The 16,087-nt window shown below is 42.9% G+C and overlaps 1 protein-coding gene across 8 annotated transcripts in view; it reads left to right on the plus strand.

The window, feature by feature from the left end:
* The first annotated feature begins 421 nt into the window (after positions 1-421).
* The window catches only part of RHBDD1 (rhomboid domain containing 1), a 181,068-nt gene continuing 165,402 nt past the window's right edge, over positions 422-16,087 (plus strand). For all 8 annotated transcript variants that reach the window (XR_014830547.1, XR_014830545.1, XR_014830546.1 and 5 more), the window contains exon 1: positions 422-473. The gene's annotated coding sequence lies outside the window, so the exon portion shown is untranslated. The remainder of the gene's footprint in view (positions 474-16,087) is intronic.

The raw sequence follows: 16,087 nt of genomic DNA on the forward strand, positions 1-16,087 counted from the left end.
TCGCTCGCTGCTTCTCAACCCCGCGTCTGCCCCTCGAATGCAAGGCTTTTGCTTGCCTTACGCGTGGTAGGCGGCCAGTTACTTATGGCAGGAAGGAATATTATTGTCCGCGTGCCACTCGGCCTTTGGAGGAACCGGCGAAGGTACCTGCCCTTCGCACCGCGCTCAGCAGCAGTTCTTTCCCTGATGTATCCAAAGAGCTTCCTGGAGACCACCGCCTTCGCACGCGGTCCGAAGGTCCTGCCAACAGAGACAGGAGCGCGGGCGCGCGCGCAACTGAGCATGCGCCTCCTCCCGCGCGGCAGGACCGTCCTCCCCCGCCCCGCACCGGCGGCGCGGGCTGCGCCTCTGTCAATCACGTTCTCTCCCCGCCCCTCAGGCCGCGGGGCCCTGGAGCGCCCCGGAGCCGGCGGCCCTGCGTGATGACGCACGCGGTCGCGAAGACGTGGGGACGCAGGCGGGCCGTAGAGAGCGTGAGTTTCCGCATCTGTTTGGCACTTTTGCTGTCGGTTATTCAGCGCGGTCTCTCTGGTCCTTTCGTGGGACCGCGGGCGGCTGCGAGGGGCGGGGGGCGGCGGGCAGCGCCTCCCGAGGCCGAGGCAGGACCGGGGGCGGAGTTGGAGGCGCAGCCTCCGTATCCTGGGAGCTCTTGTTCCGACTGAGAACCGAGAGGGGCTTTCCCGGAGCGACTCTACTGGGGTCCCGGTCTTGTTGACCTGGTCTCTGCTCGAGGCCGATCGCCCCGGGAACGACGAGCGGAGGGGCTGGGAGGACAGGGCTCGCTCTGTGGGGGGATGAGGTGGGAATGAAAGGTTTCCTTTCGAAAGCGGGAAGTTTGAAGCGATGTTGCATCAGCAACAGCTTGCAGTTTCAGTTTCTCTAAAGCGTAACGCGATTTCTCTGAACAAGTGTGTTGCAAACACTCCTAAGTAGTGGTGTTTCTCTTAATAGGGCATCGGAAATACACGAAGTGTATTTAACCCTTTTCTGTCCAGGCCTTAAAACTTCTCCAGAATCCGGTCTTTTGCTTGTTTTTGCAAACCGAGCATAAATTATTTTGAAGACTCGGGATTACCATTAAAATTATTGCGTAGTCGTGGTTTAGTCATCATAGTGGGTGGGTCCCTCTGTAGTGAGGGCTGGGCTTTGCTGCTGTTTTTTTTTTTTCTCTTTGGAATTGCTTTTTTTTTTTTTTAAATCTGTTTAATATTTCACATTTATATGCCTTTTTTTTTCTTTTTTTTCTGGTTCTAATAACCTTTAAATCTAACAACTAATTTGTTACTAGTGTGGCAGGACTTTGGAAAGCAAGTTATCTTAGAAGAATGCGGTGCATTGGGGTCTAAATTGTCCCAAGACTACCAGCATTAACATCACCTGGGAACTTGTTGGAAATGCAAATTTTGGAGTCTTACCCCAGACTAAATGAATGAAAAATCCATTTTAACAGGACTTCCAGTTGATCCCAATGCACCTGGGTGCTAAAGTTTGGGAATTACCGGCTGTCGTGATAAAGAATAACCATTGTGGAGTCGCAGAAGGGAATTTGAATCCAGGTGAAGCTTTTCCTAGGTGTAGGGCCTGAGACAAGTTAAAGTTTACTTCATAGGGTTGAAAGTATTCAATGTGAGTATGCAGGAAAAATGTTTAACACACCTAGAAAACACTCAACAATGAGATATGATCAAGTAACTTGTTAGAACTGTCTAAAATGAGTACATAGAGGACGCTGGAAGGATTCTTCCTTGGGTTAGATAGGAGCTGTAGGAATATTGCTCTCCCCTCTGGGCAATTTATTTGCTTATGGATTCTTACATTGTATACAGTTGAGGTTGTTGGATGTAGGATATTTAGTGAAAAGTTATAGTAGTATGTACTGATTAGCCCAATGGTGTAGCCTGTTAAAGAACCACATTAGTAATTGTGTTAAAGAGTAGTTTTTAATTCTTTGGCCTTTTGTCTCGAGCTGAGTTATGTATCTTACTTTGGCCCAGAATTTGGTAAAAAAGGTAGACTGGGTAACTGACTAGAGATCAGCCTTAGTCTTAAGAGTTGAGAAGAATTAGGGAGCAGAGACTTGGAGCAAGAGGCCAGACTGACGATGTTTCCTTATCTTTCCTTCCCACATGTCACACAGCTCCACGATCGCAAAGAAGGCCTCGTCATGTCCTCTTACCCTGTCTTCTAGAAGCGTCACAGGAGTTCAGTTAGATATGCCCCCCCCCCCATATGCTGTTTTTACAGAACGTTAGTTGCACTGTTTACTTATAATTTTTTCCTTACTTTTTGGGGGTGGGGGTGCGGGATAAAGAGAAGTCAGGATTTGAAGCAGTTTCCCTAAAGCCTAGACTCATTGTGATGTTGAGAAGAAGAGTTAGTGCCACACTGTGGCTGAAACAACACTTTGATCAGCGTTCCCTGCTCCCAGGGCCAAGCAGTGGCTTCTGGGTATTGTGAGTGAGAGGGTTTTCAGATGAACATAAGTCAGTTTGGATATCAGCTTCTAGAAATAATTTTTATTAATGCTACTGTGAACTTAACACTGTCCCATCATAAAGCATTTGTTTTTCAAAGGCCCTATTTTTCTTGTTCTCTGTGTCAGAGAGGCAGATCTGTAGCAGTGGTTTTGGGTGGGGAAGATTCTACCTTTTGAATCCTGCCTCTGCTACAAACTGATCATGTCCAGAGGACAAGGTAACATCCCCCAACCCTAATTTCCTCTTCTGTGAGGTAGCAGGCGTGGTGTGTGACTGCCTCAGGACGTTGAATAAAATGAAGTCCACTACGGAACATGTCTGTTAGGCAGAGAGGGTCAATACCTCATGCATATTAGGGAAGAAAAGGTAGTTATCACTTCAGCCTCACTTGATCTCGTTCTTTTCTTCATGTTTTTATAAATGACTTAATTTTGTTATCACCTAACTGCGCTACTTTTCTTTTTAAGCAAAATGCTGAAGTGAAGAGTTCAAGCTTTCACATTGTTGTAAATGAGAGCGCAAACACTTGCAGAAAACTTAAACTCTAAACTTGGTAGAAAAACAACATCTTCAGTTCCATTATCATAACAGAGCAACTTCTGTAATAAAATGTTTTAAGTATTTCCTAGAAGGTCACGTTCAGGGGATGATTAATATTTAAGTGTTTTCAGATAGTTGATGGGATAGTCAGCTGTAGAAGGGAGCCGCTATGTTACAGCGGAAGAGACTTCACTGAAAAAATGCACCAGAGTAAGAAAAGGCTATTAGCTCTGAAATTATTTCTTTTTCGATATGGATGCTTAATGAAAGCAAAACGAAAAGTTTTATATTCCACTTAAAAAAAAAAAAAATGATCGAAGAGTTCCCATTGTGGCTCAAACGACTAGTATCCACGAGGATTCAAGTTCAATCCCTGGCCTTGATCCGTGGGTTAAAGGATCTGGTTTTGCTGTGAGCTGCAATGTGACTCGAAGATGTGGCTTGTATCTGTCGTGGCTTTGACGTAGGCCAGCAGCTGCAGCTCCGATTCGACCCCTAGCCTGGGAACCTCCATATGCAATGGGTGGGACCCTAAAAAGACAAAAAAAAAAAAAGATAAAACAGCTCATGTATTTCTGTGTATGTTGTATCCGGAGATATGAGCACAGGGACTACTTGAAAGGAGCCATTCTAGGTCATAATCTTGTTTGCCTGGTGATGTATTATAATCTGGGGGCAGGACAGCTAATCTGTACACTTGTAAAGTTAGTTGAGTGCACATATATGTAAAAATTCTTTTAAAAAACCATTACAAGAGAAATGGCTTAAAAAGATGGGTTGCCTTGTATGCTGCAGTTTGAGTCATCTCAGCAGGGGGCCTCAGGTTGGTTGGTTTTTTTTGTTTGTTTGTTTGTTTTTTAAGCTGGGCACCCTCTTTAGCAGCATTTTCCCTGTAAAGCTCAGGCACTGAGAGGCTCTAAGAGAAGCTGAAGGACACAGCCCTGCCTGCTCGTGCTCGACTTGAACGTCCTGCGGTGGCACTCCAAGGCATGTCCCTGGAACCCAGGAGTCCAGAGAAGTCGATGTGAAACCCATCATGTGTGGGATAGAAATCCTCAGGAGATGAGCTGTACCTACAGAGTCGGGGCATTGAGCATTCCTGTGTGCGGGATTTATAGACTTGCTCTGAAGACACCTCCCGGGGTTTTCACACTTCTCATGCAGAGAAGTGACTGATTATTAAAAAACAAAAACAAAACCCAGCCTTTAATCCAACCTATATTATACAAAAATAGAGGGGAAATTTTTTTTTTTTTTTCCTTCTCCTAATCCCTCTAAGCTGTGACAGCTGTATCATGGTTAAAGCTACTTAATATTTTAACTGGCTCTTGTTTAGAATTACAAATGACTCAAGGAAAAGGAAACAGGGAGTCCATGGAAATATATTACTTGTGTTTACTGTCCCTGTTCTTTGTTGTATGAAAGCAGCTGGTTTGCATTTATACGGTAAAGGGTTTTTCTTGAAGAGTTAGTTTTCACTTAATAGCTTTCATAAGAAAAATAATTCCAAATGCAAAGTATTATTAGATTGTTATTAATACCGGTAGTGGTAATGTCACATTGTCCTTTTTCACACATTGAGGAGGCTTTCCTGGTGACAGCTGGAGTATGGGGGAGGGAGAGTCACTTTCAATCAACCAGCTGCTCTGTGCAACCTCACGATGGTGATATTTGGCTGTATTCAGAAGAGGAAATGCATCAGATTTCTGGGAAGCCATAGGTAGTAAGCAGGAGCCCTCTGGGATCTAGCTTGTAGCCAACTAACTGCGTGCATTCAATAGGTTTGCATGCTGGTGTTATTTACCATCTCGTTTCTTGGACAGGGTAACACGCATATCATAATTATAAAGCAATAAAGTGTGGTTCCATGGGGGCCCAAAGGCTCATTCTTTTATGGAGAGGAAGATAGAACAGAAAACAAACTTTAGGGGTATGCTGTGTGCTTTTACACAATATGTTATTTCATTTATTCTTCCCAATGACTCTGGGAAATAAGTGGGATTTTTTTCATCCATGGATAAAGAAACCGAAGCTCAGCAGGACTGATTATGTGATTTGCCCAAGGCCACGTCCTAATAAGCCATTTGACCCCAAATTGGCTTCAGCTCCAGGAATGTTGTCATTACACCGACAGCTGTTTCTTCCGGATGTTCACTAGCTTATGCATTTTTAATCCAGAGCCACAATGTCAGGATGGTTATGAATGAAATTTAGATACATATTACAATGACTTCAGTTTTATGTAAATTCTACTTAGGGGTATGTATGTGTGTATTGGCAACTACTTCTAATTTTGGATTTTTTTTTCATTGAGCGTCTCTTGGGCAACACTGTGAAAGGAATTTTGCTACACATTTTAAATTACAAATACCAGAAACTTGCAGTGGTACATATTCTAAGGAATTAGCTGTGGGTCTAAATTTGAAGAGATGTAGCAATAAATACTGTGCATGCTGTACGTATGGAAGTCCCTTCACACCGTAGTAGTACAGGCATCCCCTTTCTCTTTCCAGGGAATGTTAATTTCCTGTTACTAAGGGACCTTTTTGCTTTCTAAATGTTACACCTGTAACTATCTTGTCCAGCAAGTGATGACCAACGCAGTTTCTGTTCATGGAATGGCTCCACTGCTTTGACTCTGAGTTCCCTGGGTCGTTTCCTCTCCCTGCCTAGTGCCCACAGCGTAATGCCTGCCCCAGTATGTGTGTATGTATGTCTTTTCTGCCTGCCTGCCTTCCCTACTTCTTGCTTTCTCGCTTTCTCTCCCTCGCTTTCTCTCTCTCTCTCCTCCCACGCTCCATACAAAACTTTAAAACTTATTTTTGCTATTTTCCAAACCTTTTGTGCCCCTTTGTACACAGACCTGTTACAGTTCTTTAATCACACTGTAATGTTGCCCCTTGTGTGCTTCCCCCCCCCCCCCCAAGGCTTTGGTTACCTGTGGGCACGGTGCTTGTCCCTTAGTAGATGCTCAAATATTTATTAAATGATGGAATACAGACAAAGGTATATAAATTATGTGCTGAGTGCTTTTGTTGTTAGAGTTTCGCATTCATTGGTTTTCTTCTCTGGGTTCATGGTTAGAGAAATGTAAAGATTTAGATCTGTGAAGGAACAGCATGATGATAAAAAGTTAAAGGGCACATCTTTCTACAGAAAAGCATGCAGGATACTTCCTGAAAGCTGGAGATTGAAGAAGCCTCTTATTAATTTTTTTTTCTTTTTCATTCCTCCCTTCCATGAATCTGAAGGATACATTGCCCTAAAGTTCTAGTCAGAAGGTTTTAATCGAGTGGTAACACTTTATTTAAGGCGTAGTCCAATCTTTCACTGAAGAACAAAGGGAATGTTTTAATATGACTTCAGGTACTAGACACAGTCCTTAGAAACATCAACCTTATATAAGTAGAAGACAAATTTTAGACCATCAGTGTTTTCTTTTGGAATAACATTCTTCATCCAGTGTCCAAGTTTATACACTAAGTATATGGCATTGAGAGGATTTTGCTTGTTTGTGCAGTAGTTGCTTTTGCGCTCACATCCTCAGTTTTGTGCATGCATCTTTGGGAATGGCTTGCCTGTGGCAGACCTCTGAGCTGCTGTTTTATTTATTTTTTTAAAATGATTTTTATTTTTTCCATTGCAGTTAGTTTACAGTGTTCTGTCAATTTTCTACTGTACAGCAAAGTGACCCAGTCACACATACATATATACATTCTTTTTCTCACATTATCCTCCATCATGCTCCATCATAAGTGACCAGATATAGTTCCCAGTGCTATACAGCAGAATCTCATTGCTTATCCATTCCAAAGGCAATAGTTTGCATTTCTTAACCCCATACTTTCAGTCCTCCCCTTGGAAACCACAAGTCTGTACTCCAAGTCCATGAGTTTCTTTTCTGTGGAAAGGTTTATTTGTGATATCCAGATATGTGATATCATATGGTATTTGTCTTTCTCTTTCTGACTTCATTTAGTCTCTAGTTCCCTACATCTTGCTGCAAATGCGCTGCTGTTTATAAATCCTCCACGTTTTGGTTCTTCCGTTGGCTAGAGTGTGGTCTGTACTCAGTGAAAAAAAATAAGAGTTGGTGATGCTTGAAATGAATTGGGGTCTGCTGTCAGCTCTTAGCAGATGCCCTAGTATCTAAGTCGAGTTCTTTGATTATAGACAACAGAAATCAAGTTAACTACGTTATACAGGTAATGTATTAAAAAACAAGGGATTTATTGGAAGTGTATAGATAAGCTCAGAAAGTCTATAGAAAAGTCAAACCCCAGGGCAGCAGCTAAGTGAGCTCTTGAGGCTGGGGTAGACTTTGGTAGATCTGGAAAACTCTTAGTTAATGTTCTGAATATCAGATCCAGAAGTGTTGGTCTTAGTGTCTCTGCCCAAGTGTTAGATTCCAGGAAGAGAGTTTTTACTCCCGTCTTGATCACTGTCACCCTTGAATCAACGTAGGAAAGGCATCCTTGATTTCTGGTCCCCGCAGGATCACATCCAGTAGAAGTAAGAGCCATCTCTCCCCTGTCACAGGAAGAACGAGGTGTGGCTGTTGGGCAGGCTAAAAGCAAAACAACCCCAAGCTGTCCCCACCACCTAGTAATTAGTGGACCTCCTGGGTGCTCGTGGAACACACCCAGCATCTCCAAAGTCTGGCATCTTTCCCTCCTCTTGACTAGTTCTTGTGCTGGAAGGATTTCAGTTACACAAGCAATTCACTAACAGTTCTTACACAAGTTAATTTAAATGGGGTTATGGCTATCACTTTTTCAGTGACGTTAGGTAGACAAAGAAATCTGGTGTGCAGGGACTGTGAGAATGGAGTTACTGAAGTCCCCTTGAAGAGAGTGACGGTGGATGCTGGCATTGCAGCTCCCTGTGTGCCTCCTGGTTTGAGGACCTACGTCTGAAGGGCTGTCAGTCGGGAGACTTTAATGAGCCCTCATTACACTAAAACTTGTAGTCTGTGAGAGAAGGAATCAGCTTATGATTGATACTGGAAATCATAAGTGGTGATGGATCAGAATTGGAGTTGGCACTAATTCACCTCACTGGGGCACAAAAGTCAAGATTATATACAAAGCCAGTATTTCATTTTTTATGTGTAAAGACAATCTAATCATTTCTGTTAACACTTTAAAAAGGAGGGAAAAATAAAAATTTTGCCATCTGACATCTTGAAGTTTTTTTTTAAATCCTAAAATGGAGGCTCATTACATTCTCAAATGTAATGATAATTTAAGGATAGTCTGGATAAAAACTCTGGTTTGAGATTTTATTATAAATTTATTATAAAGAAATCATTTCTGTTTTCATGTGCCTTCCACATAGGCCATCATACCGTTTTTTTTTAAAAGTGTGTATTGATTTGCAGTTTTAAAATGGAGGATCGTAGTAGCCCAGAAAAAGGCTAATTGGTCACTGAGTTATAAAAACATTGAAAGCTATTTAAAATTTTTAATCTTAAGTCTTATTTTAACTTGTGGGTTAAAAACACTATCATTTCCCAATGTATGATTTTATATATATAATCTCACTTAATCCTCACAACCCCAAATGAGGTTTCGTTATCTCCTTGTTCAGGTGAGAAACCAGCAGTTAAATAACTTTGCTGAGGCCCACAGCTGGTGTGTATTATGATGCTCTTACAAAAGACCATGCCCTTAACTGCTGTCCCACACGCCACACTTTAATATTTGCTGGCCCTGAATATCATTTTGAGAAGAGGCAGTGCAATGGTTCTTTTGCCAGAGTCCGTTTACCCCCAGTTCCCTGACAGCGTCTCTATGTATGGGAGCTGTTCGGATGTGTTGCATCGTCTTATGCTTCTGTGTGCTGTGAATGTGGCAGTAGCTCCTGTATTGCAGCCGTGTGCCCTGTGAAGCCTTTTGTCCTTTATGTCTTAGGGCAGCCTGACAGCCTTTCATGTTGAATTCAGCAAGGTTGCTTTTCATTTGACAGAGCTGAGTGTTGCTTTCTAGGTGAAAAATAATTAAATGCTTTTAAAGATGTATTTGATTAGCAGGAAGCTGATCTGTGTAAATTAATTATAACTGTAATGATGTCATAGCCTTGTCTTTTGTTATTAACCAGGTAATTGACCAGAAGTTTGGAAGCTTATTGTAACTGACAGTTAGTGATTTGACCTTGCATGCTATGGAGAACTGAAACATGCACAATGCATGTAAATGCAGTTGCTCATTGAGCTGCATGTATTGTCAGAGCATCTGATCTTGGGGTCTTACTTACATTCTTCCCTTCTTTGCTGAAATTGTTACTCTCAAACTGAAATTATACTGATATCTCTTACTAAAAACATCTGGCCAGAGTTGCTGTCTGCGTCCTTAAATTATTGTAATCAGACGTGAAACCTTGGCACCTTTAGGACGTACAGTCAAAGGAAGAAACGCCAAAATCGAATGAATCTGGAGTTCCTGTCATGGCACGGCAGAAATGAATCCGACTAAGAACCATGAAGTTGTGCCTCGCTCAGTGGGCTAAGGATCTGGCGTTTCCATGAGCTGTAGTGTGGGTTGCAGACATGGCTTGGATCCCACGTTGCTGTGGCTGTGGCATAGGCTGGCAGCTATAGCTCCAATTCGACCCCTAGCCTGAGAACCTCCATATGCCACAGGTGCGGCCCCAAAAAGAGAAAAAGGCAAAAGAAAAAAAAAAAAAGAAAGAAAAGAAACAAAATTGAATGAATCTTGGTTTTAAATTCAATATGAAGGAAAGAAAAACAACTTTTGATGGAGAAGACATAAGGGAAAAAATAGTGGGTGTATTTGGTAGGTTTAGAGAGAATTCGTTCCCTCATACTCTAATCTGAGAAAGTTTAGAGCATGTGGTGTTTAAATATTTGAGTGGTGAGAGCCTCTTGGGTGATTTTGGTTAAAGAATGGGATGGTAGGAGCAAAACACAGAGTGCAGGTGGGAAGACACTGGCTGATGAGTGGCAGTCCCTGGTACGGGCTGTCCTCCCTCCCCGTGCTTCAGTCTAGAGGCATAGTCGCCTCTGCCTGAAGGGACATTCCTAAAACCACCCTACTATGCGAAATCACCCAATAAAAACCATAAAATTTATGGTGCAAAGGGTGTTAGGAGCAAAACACTCAAGAACTTTGCCAGTGGTACATAAAAAAAAAAAAAGAGATTGGAACCTAATAAAATGGTAGCACAGTTTTACACCTGTTAAGTGATTAAGGAATATAGAAGTACTATAGGAAATATGGCCCTTTGCCTTCATAAAGTCCTGAACTTTGCCTGTGGAAGCGGTTGTCAGAAGGATTCCAGCTTGTAAGTTGTTGCCCGGTTGGATATTAAGTCGTAATTGTGGATGTGGATGGGTGTTAACTCATAAAATGCTTGGTAAAGTGCAAATGTGGACATTTTGTGGATTTCTGTGCAGCTTGCTTCAGCTGGGTGCAGTTTCCCACCTTCACCAGGTAGGATAAAATTGCATATAATCAGGTGCAAAGTTTGTGTTATGCTCAAATTGTTCCCTGATACATTCACTGCATTTGAACAGATTTGTTTGTTTCCAAACAAGCGCCATAGTAGAACTGACCAACCCATTGAACTTAAACTTCCCTAAGTAGAGTTCATATGTTTTCTGTCGCTGTGCTAACAGCACATGTGTGCTCTTTCCTCTCTTTAAAATGCCTTTCCTCTCTTTATGTACTTTTTCAAAGTCTGGTACAGGTGAGGAAGCTTCCCTTAAGGTATTCTCTGAGTTGAATTGACTTAACGTTTCTTATATTCACATATATTTGTACATTATTTGTCCATTTCCAGAAAGGGTCAGTTTTAGAAATGACTTAAAACAGAAGTTAGTAGTAACAGGAAAAAAAAAAAAAAAAAAAAAGCAACCAAATGGGTGAGTAGCTCTCAGCAGAAGGAAGCACATCCATTTGCTAGGTGACATTAAGCTTTTCCTGGCTCGGATGGGATTGTGCCCAAGGAACACTAAGTCTGAATGGTGCTTTGCAACAATGTGAAGACGATTCCTCTGTGGCTGTCCCTTGGGTGAGTAAGACCTATGTCAAGGCCGCTAATATGAAGGTGCATTTCTGCAGAAGTGGTTCTTTAGAGGCAAAGTGACATGATCCCACTAGGCAGCATTTGGAAATTTGGCAAAACTCAGGGCTAAAAGTTGGGAAAGTGTTCCTTCATACCCATAATTCTTAAAAGATAAAAAAGATGTTTTTGCTTCTTTGTGGCTTCCTTCTGAGATTAAACCTTGCTTTGCAGGGTAGGGCCTGGGGCTTAAAGACTGCCAAGCAGGACCTAATTCACCTCCCCTGCTTCCATCCCTTTCTTTCCAGAGTCCTTACCAGGCAGGCGTGTGGTCCTGGTGGGAGAAGGTGCAGGGGCTTGTTCCTCCACTTCTCTGCATAGAGTGCATCCCCAAATGAGAAATATCGCATTGGGATTATTGTTAGTTCTTTGTTTTTAAGTTGATTTTAAAAATCGGTTTTTGTTGTTGTTGTCTAAACTATGACTGTGATAATTACAGAAAAGTTAGATATTTGAACGTTACTTTGTACTACTCTCTTAAATGTAAATCTACAAGTTGAATTGTATCAAGAAATAATTGCATTTGGTAGAGTAAAAGTTTTATGCCCTGAGATTTTCTGTATTTGGTATGTTTAATGGAAGTCACCAACTGCATTTTTAGGAAAGACTGTTCTTTTTTTTTTAAATGGCTGTACCCAAGACATAGGCAAATTCTTGGGCCAGGGATTGAATACCAGCCGCAGCTGCGGCAACACAGAATCCTCTTTAACCCACTTTGTCAGACTGGGGGGTCAAACCTGCACCTCTGCAGTGACCTGAGCTGCTGCATTTGGATTTTTTTTGTTTTTTCTTTTTTTATGGCTGCACCTGAGACATATGGAAGTTCCCATGCTAGGGGTAGAATTGGAGCTGTACTGCAAGCTGTATCATAGCCACGGCGACACTGATCTGAGCAGCATCTGAAACCTACTCCACAGCTTGTGGGAAGGCTGTATCCTTAACCCACTGAGCAAGGCCAGGGATTGAACCCACATCCTGACAGGCACTGTGTTGGGTTGTTAACCCGATGAGCTGCAGCGGGAACTCTGGAAAGACTGAGTTCTCCTTATGCTGCTGGTGTGGCCCTAAAAAACCCCCCTGTCTTTCCTAATTCTTTCAGTTGAAATATCATATCTCTTCTTTATGCTCAAATAATGTCTTTCTATGGAGTACCCATCATGGCTCAGCAGAAACGAATCTGACTAGCTTCCATGAGGACATAGGTTTGATCCTTGGCCTCAGTGGGTTAAGGATCCGGCGTTGCTGTGAGCTGTGATGTAGGCCAGTGGCTATAGCTCCAATTCGACCCCTAGCCTGGGAATCTCCATATGCTGATGGTGTGGCCCTTAAAAAAAAAAAAGTCTCCCCTAATTCTTTCAGCCAAAGTATCATATCTCTTATTAAAAGGGGGTGACTTCCTGTTTCAGCTCTGGCATGTAGAAAGCTCGGAGGTCATCACTCCTGTCCTCACAGCAAGAACCCTGAACAGACGGAAAATAACTTTTCTTAGGTTCATCAGAGAATAGAATTTACAGGGCAAACTGTTACCCCAGATCTGGAGATCCAGACTCATATTGAGAATTGCAAGCAGGGTTGACTAGGAGAGAATTTCTTTGTTTTTTCCTTCTACATTCTTAGGCTCTCCAGTTGGTGCCCTCTCCAGTGGACCAAGGATAGATTTATAAGAGAAAAACAAGCAAGTTTATTAGGACAGTGTCCTGCACATAGCGGAAGTACTCGGTAATGGGTAACACAAAGAGATGGTCAGAACTTAGGCTTGTGTGGCGTCTTAACAGAAGAACGATACATTTTTAGAGAAGTGGCAAGCAAAGAACTTTGAGTTTCTAGGGCAGCAAATGGTAGGAGGTCAAATAGGTGGGGGAACTAATGGAAGATTAAGGCTAGTTAGTAAAGTTCGTTGGGTGGATTTTTTTGGAGCAGGCTGTAAGTTTGTCCCTGGTGATTAACTCTGTCTATGGGGTAGAGACGGGGAGGGAGGGACACCTTTGGAAATTTACGTCCTGCTTTTAAGCAAATAGGGGGAAGGCAGAGAGCTTTAGTTTGTATCTGCTTTTTCATAATTGCCTTCAGCTCCAGATAATCTTTATGCCAAGTGGCATATTTTGGGCTGCACGTTCTGTTAGCCTACAGTCAGCTTGCCTGGAACTGAAGCAAGTGACAACAGTAACTGGTGGGGGAACGCTTAAACGGTAGTTTTGACAACTGCTGGAGTTTGCGTGTAGGCTATGTTGCAAGTTAAAAACTCTCAACTTTTCTGCAGACAAGCCTCATTCACAACTTCATTTTAAGAATGGAGAATCTAGAGCCAGATTATTGCGGTTAAAAGCCCCACTCGTCTGTAAAATCATAAAGAGGAGTGAATGGGAAAGGCTGAATGACAGAACAAGCAATTTAGTAATGAGTTTTATGTGCTTTGAATAAACAGTCCATAAATTGGGGGAGTAGAGCGGCTCACAAACAGTGGAGCATTCTTCATGAGGGATATTGGGCCTGAGCACGTTTTATAGAATATTTAAAGGGGGAACAAAGAAACATGATTCTAGCATGGCTGGCTAGAAAGAGAGGAGTTTCCTTATGAGGCCCCAAGGTCCTGTTTTCTGGGGTCGGGTGAGCTGCATAAAGCTGAACTGGAGGACTGATGGGCGTTAGGTTTCCCAGACAGTGAGGTGGATCCCATAACTGCAGGCTGACTTGGGTTTAGACTTGTGACGTGGGCCGGGCCACTGGGCCACCTCCATTCCATGGGTCCTGATACGTGAATTAACTTACGTTATGAATCACTCAGGTAATAGCAGGTGTGTAAGGCTTGAGAACAGTACTGCCAAAGATGAACTAATGCTATGTAAGTGTGTGATTTTAGCCAATGATTGACTTTTGTATTTGACCTGTATTTAGAAAAACTGCAAATCAGTAGCAAACAGACATTTCTGTTTAAGTCATGAAAACAGTAGTCGAAATTTAATAAGTGTTTACCGTGTTCTCGGCATTATTCTAAGCACTTTGGTGTTTTAAGTTATTTAATCTTTATAAGAATTCCAGGATCAGGTGTAGCTATTATTATTATGACTATTCCACTTTCCAGAGGAGGAGACTTGGGTTAAATGATTTGCCTTTAAGTTCACACAGCTCTTAGTGCTAAGCCAGCCATTGGGGCCAGTTTAGACTCTAGAGTATGTGCTTGGGTTCCCGAGGACACAGTTTGGTGGAGATGACAAAGGGGCCTCTAAAGGCCTCTGCTGACATCTCGTTGTGCACGTGGAGGGCTGGAAGGTGATGTGGGAGTGAGCGCCAGTGCGGGGGAGGAAAGGCAGGGGCTGGGCTTTGAAGGTTGGGGAGGAATTGAGGGGTTGGGAGGGGAGGGAGGGAGCGTGTCTCGGGTCCAGGGGTGATGCTGGCAGCACTGTCAGGGCTCTCCCACATCCTTGTGCCCTTCGTGTATTCTCCCAGACTCCCAGCCTCCAGCACCTGCACTTCTTTGCCTGAGTGTCTTCTCTGGCTCCTGATGCCCACTTTTCCTGGTATGGCAAGCCACAGGTGGCCCCTCGCCATTCAGGAGTTAACACAGAGGCTCCTAGAGTTCCCAGTGAGATGAAGTGCCAGGCACCCACAGTGATAGCTGGCTTGATTATTCATACATTTTAGCGGCTCTCATTATTGCCCAGAATAATACATAAAAATGGGTGGCTTATCTCTTTGGTAACCTTATCTCTTTGGTAAGCTAACATGGGTGGCTTATCTCTTTGGTAAAATCTTATTTTTCATAAAAAGAAGCCCTTTGTTAAATGGAAAGTATTGATATCTTCGCTGCTTTTAATCACTTTTTCCTTCTTATTATAACTTAAAATTGTTCAAATTAAATTTTGTTTTATTTTTTATTTTTTTAATTTTTTTGAGTTTTAGGTCCACATTCGCAGCATATGGAAGTTCCCAGGCTAGGGGTCGAATTGGAACTACAGCTGCCGGCCTACACCACAGCGACAGCAATGCGGAAGCCGAGTCTGCAGCCTAAACCACAGCTCATGGCAATGCCAGGCCCTTAACCCACTGAGCGAGGCCAGGGATCGAACCCGAAACCTCCTGGTTCCTAGTTGGTTTCTTTTCCACTGCGCCACAATGGGAACTCCCAAATTAAATTTTATACAAGTAGAGATTAAACTAAAAATGAAACCTTGTTTTAGTCTTTTACTACTTAAAAAATTCTCTTAAACTTGAGTTTACTCACTAAGAAGCAGTTATGTGAAAGAAAAGTAGCCAATGTCTTGTTTAAGGGTTTCTGTTGAATTAAAAAGATTGGCTGTATGGAGTTCCCTGGTGGTCTAGAAGTTATGGATCCAGCATTCTCACTGCTGTGGCTCAGGTCACTGCTGTGGCATAGGTTTGATCCTTAGTCTGGAAACTTCTGCATGCCACAGGTTCAGTCAGACAAGAAAAAAAATTGGCTATGAAGCATAAATTAGAGCTATTTCCTGGTCTGCCTCTAGATCACAGCCTCAGACTTTCAAATGATTTTTTTTTTTTTTAACCTTCCTCCTGTTCTCTTCCCAAATGATTTTTATTTATGAACAGTTAAGACTCCCCCCCTCCCCCAACTTTTTATGGCCACAGCTATAGCATATGGAAGTTCCTGGGTTAGGGGTCAAATCTGAGCTGCATCTGCTGGCCTGTTCCACAGCCACAGCAACATGGGATCTGAACTGCATCTGCAACCTACACCACAGCTCACGGCAATGCTTGATCCTTAACCTCCTGAGCCAGGCCAGGGATTGAACCTGCATCTTCATGGATGCTAATTGGGTTTGTGACCTGCTGAGCCAGGATGGGAACTCTGAGGCATTTGTTATATGCTGTGGAAGTGTAATGTTGGCTTTCTGGAATGAGGGACAGGCAGGACTCTGGAGGCCTCTCTGAGGTACAAACGGTAGTGGTGAGTGTTGCTTGTGTGACAGGCTGAAGGCTGACGGGCTCTCCAGATAAGCAGCACGGTCCGG

Source organism: Sus scrofa, chromosome 15 (assembly GCF_054392235.1).
Source record: "Sus scrofa isolate SSC_HxYL_T2T_F1_AM1 chromosome 15, Sscrofa_HxYL_maternal_Yorkshire_Landrace_v2.0, whole genome shotgun sequence".
Taxonomy (NCBI): Eukaryota; Metazoa; Chordata; class Mammalia; order Artiodactyla; family Suidae; genus Sus; species Sus scrofa.